This window comes from Crocuta crocuta, unplaced genomic scaffold (assembly GCF_008692635.1).
Source record: "Crocuta crocuta isolate KB4526 unplaced genomic scaffold, BGI_CrCroc_1.0 scaffold18, whole genome shotgun sequence".
Taxonomy (NCBI): domain Eukaryota; kingdom Metazoa; phylum Chordata; class Mammalia; order Carnivora; family Hyaenidae; genus Crocuta; species Crocuta crocuta.
The window spans coordinates 4,014,716-4,025,334 of record NW_027532589.1 but is presented as its reverse complement, the minus strand read 5'-3'; positions in this window follow the sequence as shown (position 1 = coordinate 4,025,334).

Here is a 10,619-nt window from a genome sequence, read left to right as displayed (position 1 = left end):
TGGCTCAGTTGGTTGAGCATCCGAATTCCACTCAGGCCATGATCTCATGGGTTTGTGAGTTTGAGCCCTACCANTCTCTCTCTCCTAGAAATAAATAAAAATATTTAAAAAAATTTTTTTTTTTTAAAAAAGAAGAGAGGGTGAGGTAACCTGGTAGATATGGGAGCCAACTCTTCATTTTGAAAAGGTTATCAAAACTTGACACATGCTCTTGGAGTCAGTCTGTAAAATTATTTGTTCTTAGAAAGTATGTTTGGATTTGAAGAGGGAAGAGCCATATGGAAGAAGGATCTCTCCCAAGAAGACAAATCTTTGACTTCAGTGGGGAATTTATTATTTGCTAGGAAAAAAATGTAGTTCTTCTAACAACCTTATATGAAAGGAATGAGGTTCCTCTAGTGAAATGTGAGAAAACTTCTTAGAGAAGTTACTTCTCAAGCTACATCTAAGATAGGGTGAGATTTAAAAAGCAAACGTCGAGACAGGGGCTGGTGGGGGGTGGGGGGAGATGTGTCCCTGACAAAGTGAGTGGATTGACAGAAATATAAGGATAAGAGAGGGCCTGTATGAGTTGATGAGAGAATGAAGCCAGTTTCTTTTGAGGTGTGAGCAGCATAAAGAGAGGAAGCTGAAATGTCTGAGAATTAATTCTTGCTAAACCACTGTAAGCTATCACCCTGGGAACATGGACACTTAGTGGGTCCTCTGAAGGACAGTCCAGAGAAGTCAAAGCTCTAACAATGGCAATCCCAGCACTGTGGCTACCAAGGAAGGAAGATGTCTTAGATAAGTCCTCAAAGCTCCCTCAAAACATCTTCTTGTTGGTATGTCTTATCCCAGTCTACGGGGTCTGCAGGCATCTGGATCTCCTGATGGGTGGGGTGGGGATTCCTCCTTCCTGTGTAGGTGAATTTGAGAAGACAGCTCAATGGTGTGGTCAGAAGTACACACTCTAAGGCCAAAAGGCCTGGGCTCAAATGCCAGCGCAGCGCCTTGCCACTTCCACTTGGTAACCAGTAACTTGGAAAGTTACTTAACCACTAAGTACCTTGATTTCCTTAGCTGCGAGGTCGTGACGCATATAACGGTACCTAGTTCCATGAGTTACTAAGAAGAAGAAGGGTTCAGACAGTGCCTGGTACATGATTCGTGTCAAGTGCAAGCTGATGTATGGTGATTACCATTACTGTTTTTGCCAGTGAACCGTTATTGCTCTACTCTCCCTTGAGTCCCCACCTCTGTCTGCCCATCCCCATCTTGCCAACCTTTCTTCTCCTCTGTAACATAATAAACAAATGATTCTCCAATTTGAGCAGCGCTTTGCTGTTGGCAAGTGCTTTCAAACACACAATCCCATTTGGCCCTTGGGTGTAAACACTTTGTACATTTGAAAATGGGAACAACAGCCCCCAAAATAATAAATAGAGTTACCCAAGGTCACAGTGCCAGCAAGTGGCAAATGATCCCAATATGATGTCCTTAACTCATGTGTTTGTCCATTCCTGTGTTTTCCATCTGCCTGTATTTTTTGAGTACCTGCTCTGTGCTAAGAACTGGGCAGATAATTGGTGATATGGCTATAAAACACTTGATCTGGCCTCCCCAGGGGTTTGGTCTAATGAGGAGCAGGGGGCAATGGAGACAGTCTGGTGGTGTGAGTGGAAGGAAACATGGATCACCCGAGAAGCATACAGGAACTGAGAAGGAGGTCAGACATTTCAAAGAGGGTTTCAGAGGTGTCTAAGAGATGAGGCCTACAGACAAGTCTGGAAAGACAAGAGAGAATCAATCATCAACATAGAAAGAAGGAAGGGAACTCCACCTCTTCCTTCTCTAACCCCACCTGCTCTCCCAACACACGCTAACTCTGTTGGATTGGCAACAGCCTTGAGTTTAAAAATGAACAGGATTACTGGTATTTTTTGCATGCTTTCTATGTGCCTGGACTGTTGAGGCCCAGCCCACAAGGAGCTCCCCATCTAACTACTGGGTGGAGACCTGAGCAGGGCAAATGGGGGTCGGGGGGAAGGGCATCCAGGGTGAGAGTAGGTGCTGTGTGCTTGGTGTAGCCATAAACATAACTGGCCCCAGGTAATATGCAAAAATGCCCAAAGTGGGTGAGCCTGGTATTTCCTGGCTTGTCTCAGCCTCCCACATTACATTAGCTCCCTTTTACAAGCCACATACTAGACAGAAGGCCCTTTACATTTGTTACCTCATTTGTTTTACCTGAAAACTGTTGAGAGTAGACTCTGTAGAGAATACGGAAATTGCAGCACAAAAGAGGCTAATGATTTGCCCCAGGTGGCCGAATTAGCTACCTGTTGCTGTGAGACAGATTATCCCAGGTCTTAGTGCCTTAAAACAGCAATAATCACTGTTTCTCACAATCTCCATGGGCCAGGAATTCATACCATGCATAGCAGAGAGGGTTTGTCTCCGCTCTACAATGCCTATGGCCTCAGCTGGAGGACTTGAAGTTTGGAGACTGGATTCATCTGCAGACCAGCTCACTCACATGTCTGGAGGGAGATTTGGGCTGTCTGCTGTGATTGTTGGTCGAAGCACTTTTGTGTTGCCTTTCCATGTGGCCCAGACTTCCTTACAATATGGTGCCCAGATCCCATAAGCAACCATCCAGAGAAAGAAAGAGCCCTGTGACAGCTATGCCTTTAGGACCTTCCTCAGAGGCCACAAAGCACCACGTCTACCATGTTCGATTCACCGAAGCAATTACAAATGTCCATCTACCTTCAAGGAAGAGAACTGAGACACCACTTCTCAAAGATCAATGTCAGTGTCACGTTAAAGAAAAGCACATGGGATGGAGTATACATAGGACACCTTTGCAAAAACAACCTCCCATAGGGACACAACTGTCAAATAGCAGATTGGGGTCTTCCATATATGGCTGCATTATAATACCTGCCCTTCATTATCAATACCATCTTCCCAGCTGGGGAAAGACACACTTGTCCATAGATGTCTGAGTATCCAGAGGCACATGTGACAGGCCCCAGAGCTGGGCGATCACCCCCTTAACATGGAGAACATAGCCCTGAGCCTTGTCTTCTTTTGACTTCCTTATCCTCCGCGCTCCCCAACCAGAGCTTTCAGAAGAATATGCAGGCCAGAACCCCTGAGGTAACAAAGCTCGGAAGAATAAACACCAGTGCAATCACCTAAACAGGTTTGCCTTCCTGCCTCCGTGGGTTTTTTTTTTTTTTTTTTGGCGGGGTAGAGGACATCCCTAATCTTGTTTCCAGCTGTTTCTGCATTTCTATGCTGCCTATCACCTTTTAGACCCAGATGCGATATGAATTATTCATTTGATTTGGGGCAGGTGCACCCATTTCCTCCCAGGACCCGAGGGGCAGGCATAGGAAATTAATTCACAACGTCTGTAGCTTGAAGTCACTTGCAATTTCCACACCATGGAAAAAATAAACCGAAGATATGGGACTTGAGAAAGCTCAAAGGTGTTGAGAAGAGTCATCAGCAATTCTTGATGGCCTCTTAGACAAAAAAAATGGGCACCGACTCCTGCATGAAAGGTTTCGATGAAAAGGGGCTTCTCGTGGAGGTGATATGAGTGAGTGAGGGGTGTCACAGGAGATCTTCCCTGGAAGTCTTGAGATAATAGCACCTATCTGCCTGCCGGTGGGAGGATCCGGCACCTTCTCAAGCTTCTCCCCAAACTGACTCTTCTATTATTCACTGAATATTCCAGGTCTAACACATTGAGGTCTCTTCCCTCTGGACATTATGTGAGTCTGAAGGGTGAGTACTAAAGATGGACATGGATTGTAGCCCCTACTAAGGATCAGCCCCCATCACTCCGGATTTCCCAAGGGCCATTTGGTTATGATGGGCTCTCTGTCACCAGACGTGTTATCATATCACAATTTCTAGCCCTTTGGGGGCTGGCTTTCCCTTATGATAAACTTCAAAAAATTCTCCCACAGTCCTAGTCTTCCAAGCATGTCCTCAAACATGGGCAATTTGTGACTGGGGAGGATTGTTTTTTAGTGTAAGAACAAAATAATTGTAGATTAGTAGAGTTGGATGAGAAGAGGGAGTAATTTCTGATGGTTTCTCTTGAGTTCGAGGGTTTCTCTGAGTTTCCACAGGGCCCCTCAGGTGGAGGGGAGGGCAGTGAGATAATGGAGTCCAGCACCAGCTACAGTAACTTCTGCTTATCTCTTTTATACACTGAATCAAAGCGTCCTCGCCTCACTAAAACAAAAACAAAAACAAAAAAACTTTTCAAACACTAATCCAACTTCCTTAATATGTAGAAGGCAAGACGGATGCTGAAAGAGGACTATTTCTTACCCACAAAATATTAAATGCGCTTAGCATTGAAAGAATCATCCAGAAACTCAATACTCCAGTTAGGTTACTTTTCCTTCTTGAAAAGTCACCTTCACACTGGGTGTTTTGGCTGTAGATCATGCAGTTTTTTCCATGAGTCAAAAACCCTTGTTTGTTGGGGAGCTATGGAAACAGAAGGTTTACAAGGTGCTGCACTGTCTTTCCAGAACTACCTTGGTAGGAAGGCTCTTTTTTATTTTTTCTCTTCTGCATTCTCTTTTGTTATTTCAGTAATTGGTCTACCTGGACTCTGGGGACACTTAGGCACCTGGTTGTATTGATTCTTTTCACACTTCAATTTGAAAAGGGTCTTTTGCCATAAAATACACCTACTCTGATTCCTTTCTGCATTGCCATTTTATTTGGGAACTGCTTGGCCTTAGCAACCCCTACTGATGGATACATGTGAGTTACAAGGAAGCCATGTAACTATAATTCTAAGTGGTTATGGTTATTTATGGCATGAAATTTAGCAAATGCATCTGTTGCTAGCAATATTCTACTTCATGAAATTTCAGAAAAAAAAAAGTCCTCTTAACACTGTGTTGATTATTTTGGTTAAGATTCGTTTTATGATCATCTCATAGATGATAACTGATGTGATTATTAATTTTGGCTATTATCCTGATTATTATTATTATCATGCTGTAGAGATGCTGAGATTGGGGCCCTCAATACAATGGAATTTTCCAGCTAAAAATAAGAGCGATCACAACTAAATTCCTATTATGTGCCAAGCATCTTATTAACATATCTTTTGATCTAATCTTCACAATCAGCCCCATTTTTTTTTATAACCGGGGAAGGAATTCAAGCTTTGCCATGTTTAGTCACATGTCCAGTGACTCACGGCTGGGAACCGAGGGTCTGGATTTGGACCTGGCTTTGCCTGACTGCAAGGTCCGTGTTCTTTGTCATCTCAGTGGACTGCTGTCCTTGTACATACATGCCATTACAGGTCCCTTTGGCTAGAAATCTGCATCCTTTTCTTCTGAAAGCAGATTCAAAGCACTATTTAAGCTTTTCTAGGTAGCTCTGAACTATTGTTAAGACTTTCAAGTTGCCACAATAACACAAATATTCCTGTTCACTAAGCATCTAAGTGAAATTAGGTGAGAGGGCTCTATATATGTCAAACCTGCACAAGATCCCTACAAAGTACATATCATTTCATTGAAACTAGGGCTGAGTAAATAAAAGCCTAAAGTACTAGAAGGTAACTTATCCACTTTAGAAGGCAGGGGTGAGAAATGAACCAGGTCTTTCTGACCCCGGAGCTTCTGTGTCCACACTGCCTTGCAGCTTTTCAGAAATAACAGTACACTACGAAGAGGTGGAGGCACCTCATGTATGTTTTTGAATTATATAAAATCAACTATGTGGGTTCAGGAAAGAGAAAAGAGAGTGAATTAGAAGCAAGGCAGTTTCCTGCTTTTAGGCTAAATGAACAAACATGCGTCTGTTATTCTCTTCAACTTCTCATTTCCTTCCTCCTCCCTCCCACGGCATTAGCTTCTTGAGATACAGAGGACGGCTTGTGTGTCCAAAGATATATGTCTTCATAGAAGCCAGCTCCCATGTCCAGGCACACTGCTGATGCTCAGCTGTCCCAACGCCGTGGGGAGAAGGAGCTGGCCTGACCTACTGTAGGATGGACACTGTTTGCAATGGAATATCTTGCTCAGGTATCTAAGGTCCATAAGAGAAGAATATTTTACCACCTCTTCGCTTTTCTATAACCCCTGTGTCTGGTACATAGGAAACTCTCAAAGCATCAAATATTTGTTGATGTATTGTTGAATTAAATGCAAAAAAGAATGTCAAGTTGTTTAAAGATTAAGAAATGAATACTTAAGGGTTGTAAGGATTTGTCAGAAAGTTTATCTCCACGTCAATTGACCCCGTTAGATATTTTTAGTGTGTGTGAGCTTTTATTTTCAGTCCCTTTTCTGCCTCCTCCCTAATCGTGAGCTCTCACTTCCAGTGTGTGAAGGTAAATCACATGTATGTTATGGTCAGGTGCAAAGTAAGAGTGAATAGATTCCAAGGGTGGACAACTGAGCTCTAACATGAGCACTAGGACATCTGTGTTGGTCACTACAGAATTTCCGTTCCCTCTGGGCCCTCAGCCACTTTTCGGAAAGGGAGCAACTGGCCCTGAGTTAATGATATTTTACTGTAATCATTGTGACTGCTGCCATTATGACTATAATAACGTTCTTGTATCTTGTCGAATACTGAGATGCTGCTAATTCCCTTTAAGGGAGTGTTGATTTGCAAAAGACAAAAAGGCTTTGTTACCCAGTAAGCTGATTTATAGTGTCCCCTTGCAAAGATACTCAAAAGGGTGATGGGATTCCATGGTTTTGTGCTGAATTATATTATCCTATTATTGGTATCTTATTATTATTATTATCATTATTATTTAAGTAGGCTCCATGTCCAGCGTGGAGCCCAATGTAGGGATTGAACTCATGACCCTGAGATCAAAGCCACAGGTGAGATCAAGAGTCAGATGCTTAACTGAGGAAGCCACCCAGGCGCCCATCCCACAATTTTTGATTCATTAATTTATCAAACATTAACTGTACACCTACTCAGTGCCAGCTCCTCTCCTTGAAAATATTGTGGCAGAGAAAACCACATCCCTGTCTTCATGGAGCCCATGTTGTATTAGAGGTTTCTATTCACATCGCAGCTAAAAATTTCTCTCACCCCCATCATTCTCTGTGACCTTCAAAAAATCCCTGAACACTGGGTGGGGCAGGTCTTGATTTTCCTGTTGCACAGATGAAGAACCCCCCTCCCCCCACCGGACTCTCCCCTTCCCATCTGGCAAGACTCAGGAAGTACAGGAGAGAGGAGGCAAAGGAGCTGAGTGCATGAAGGAGTGTGCACAGCTGTGATCACATCTGGGGGACATAACAGCTGTGAGGCCTGATGTCCCCAAGCTGAGCTAGCTGTGGATTCAACCCTCTTTGGAGCATCTCCGTTCTGGCAGACATGTCGCCTTCTCTGTGGCTCCTCCTTCCCCCAAGGACAGGTCACGAATACCAAGGAAGGTGCTGCTGGGCCTGGGGGGCCGCAGGGCCCTTCCTCCCTCAGCTGTCCTGTGTGGCCTGTGTGTGGCCCCATGAGTGCAACCTAGCATCTATCCTCATGTACGAGGGCTTCACGCGAGAGCAGTGACACATCTATCTGCAAGAAAGGACGTGTTCGTCCCAAACAGGACATTACGCCTCTGCAGAGACTCGCCGAGAAAGCATTTACCACAAGACACAAATTACACGTGTTCCTTGTCCAGAAGCATCTCTTAAGTGTTGAGATGCCCATTAATTCTGCGGCAGTGGGAGGGTCTGGTGTGAGGGACACGGAGGAACTGCAGCAGTGACTCCTCAGCCTTCAGCTCACGGGGCCTCCGCCCCGGACAACACGAGGAAGGACTGTCCCTCGTCAGCAGAGAATGCCGAGGTGCCTTGCGTCAGGGTGTCTTGGGGGGCTGAGAAGAGTGGAGAAGCAAAGGAAATTCCAGGACACCCCCCCCCCACACACACACACAGACTCCAGAGATTCCTCACTTGCTCAGGCCAACAACCCTTTGATTCCTGCTTCCCACCCCCATCCAGGGGCACTTCCCATTTTCTCCAGGGAATTTTTCGAAACATCCAGGCATGAAAATAAATCAAATCTTGTGTGTCTGGCTCCTCATTCTCTCAGCTCTCCAGTGAAAGCGACTCCGTGGCTGGCCTGACAGGCCGTGAGGACTGACAAACGTGCAGTGAGAGACACGTGCCGCGTCCACACTGGCTCATCCGTGTGCCAAGGCAGGGCCCAGGTAGGTCTCGCTGTGTGCCTCAGTTCTGCACTACCCTCTCTGAAATTAAGTTTGCTCTGGTGAGGAGACTACAAACACCCACAACGCAGGGCTATGGTGTGAATTAAATTAATCAGATGCACCCCAATAAAAAAGAACACCTCATTTACAGGGGCACCTGGGTGTCTCAGTTAAGCATCTGACTCTTGATTTTGGCTCAGGCCATCATCTCACGGTTCATGAGTTCAAGCCCTGCGCTGATAGCACAAAGCCTGCTTGGGATTCTCTCTCTTCCTCTCTCTCTCCACCCCTCCCCTGCTTGCTGTCTATCTCTGTCTCAAAAAAATAAATATATAAAATAATTACCAAAAAAATCTCATTTATTAAAAAAAAAATCAGATGCCTCACCAGCATGAGGATGGGGACTTACAGATAATTTCTGATCCTTCAGATGTATTCTGGGACCACGTGGAGGTATAGCACATTAGAAATCTGAAAGGGCTGTCATTTCCGTATTTAATTCGATTATTAAAGTGTTTAATGACAAAGGGTGTCCCTTTCGTTAGAGTCTGTCACCCACCCAAGCAATGACAACCATGTATTCGTTCAGTATGAAAGCACTGCACGCCATTTTTCCTTCAGCGATCCAGAGGAGTCGGGAACATTATCACCATTGAAGATGGAGAAATTGAGGGTCATGTATGATTGGTGACCTCCACAGGGACACAGGCTGGCCACCCCAAGCCCTCCCATTGCCGGGTGGGCAGACTAGCACATGCAACGCCTCCCTTTCACCACCAGCTGCTTCCCAGATAAGTCTGCTAGATCCTCTGAGAGGCAAAAACAAGAGCAGCAGCAGCAACAACAGCAACAAAAAACTCAACAAGAATTAATCCCTTCCAGAATCTTCTCTGCAATCTTTTACCTATAAGGAGCGATACAAAGGTGGCCAGCTCAGCTGTGTGGTCCAAGTGACTTCCTGGTGACAATAACGATGTTATCAGAGGCTTGCATCCCCACGAATGCAATCGCTAATAACGTAACTCACGAATCCATCCTCGCGATGTAGCCTCACTCACCAGGAGCCTGGTGATCATCTGCTGCCAAACAGGAGCTCTGGGACACTCTTTCTGGCACTTCTGGAACTCAGTCCCTGAGAAAGAACATTCAGGAAAAGCGTCTGACCAGTCGAAGGGTGAACAGAAGACAAGAAGGATGGATGCATGTTAACGTTTGTCCCAAACAATTTTGGATTTGCTCTCTGGGCCTAGAAATCAGGGCTCGCTAATAATATTCATGCTTAAAAGTGCACAGGCGGTAAGAGTGGCCCCCTGGGACTCTCTGAGGAGGCTGGGGGCTTGAGGCAGGAGCACTGAAGGTCTGTATTACTGCAAACCGCCTCAAAAGCCTATTTTGCCAGCTATCGTTTGGACCTTATTGGTTCTAATTTGTTGAAAAGGGGGAGGGGAGGAGACACCCAATACCATCTGCTTCATTGTTTTGTGGGAAAATGTATGCAGTTAAAAGGGAGAGAAACACTATTTGCCCAGTCTGCAGCTTTCGGCGCTCCCCCACAACTATTTGGCCAGAATATATTAAAGACTGTAATGTTTTGTTACATGTCCCAGGGCAAAAGAAAAAAGGGGAAAAAAAAAAAAGGAAAGATCAGGCTATCACTTATTAGCTTTCTGTGCCTGGACCCGTCCAGTTGTTTCGACAGCGCGAAAGATAGTGGGGAAATCCAAAGGTAAAGGTTAAACTCTGTTTTATTATGTTTACAGGATTTAAAGGGTAAGTCAGGAAGTGCTTACATAACATCAAGTGAAAGTGGTGGATTAGTAACCAGAGCGGGACTTAAAAGCGGCCTTAATCCCCCGAATCTCCAGGGGTGAAAGGTCAACCTCTAACACCAGGTTGTGTAAAGAATGGAGAAGCCACAAGCTTCTGTTTCATCGTGGCCCTGCTAATCCACTGAGGAAATGAGCCACCGGGGGTGGGGGGTGGGGGGGTGCAGAGATAAACGCCTCCTCCCTGGAAGCCACCTGTGAATTCAGCCAAGGAGGGAGTGATTACAGTCAGCAGGGCCCAGGGCACGGGGTAGGCTGCAGACAGACACAGCCCCCAGCTGCAGGGATCGGAGGCGGTAGGGGGCCTTCCTCACCCTTGGAGGGGCCAACTGGGCCGGCACCCTGCCAAACCCCGTACAGGACCCCTGCTTTTCCCCCAACAAGCTCTCGTCATCCTGAAACGTGGGCTGTAGACCAATGACAGGCACACACACGCGCACACGCACAGCCTCGTCAGGAATCCTGGAAGGGGGTAGCTGACATACTGAAAGATTGAGCAGCTGGGAACATGGGCCCAAAGAAATATTAATAAACCCGCTCTTCCTCATTTGTTCTCTTGCTTGCTCTCCTCTCTGGCTCATCAA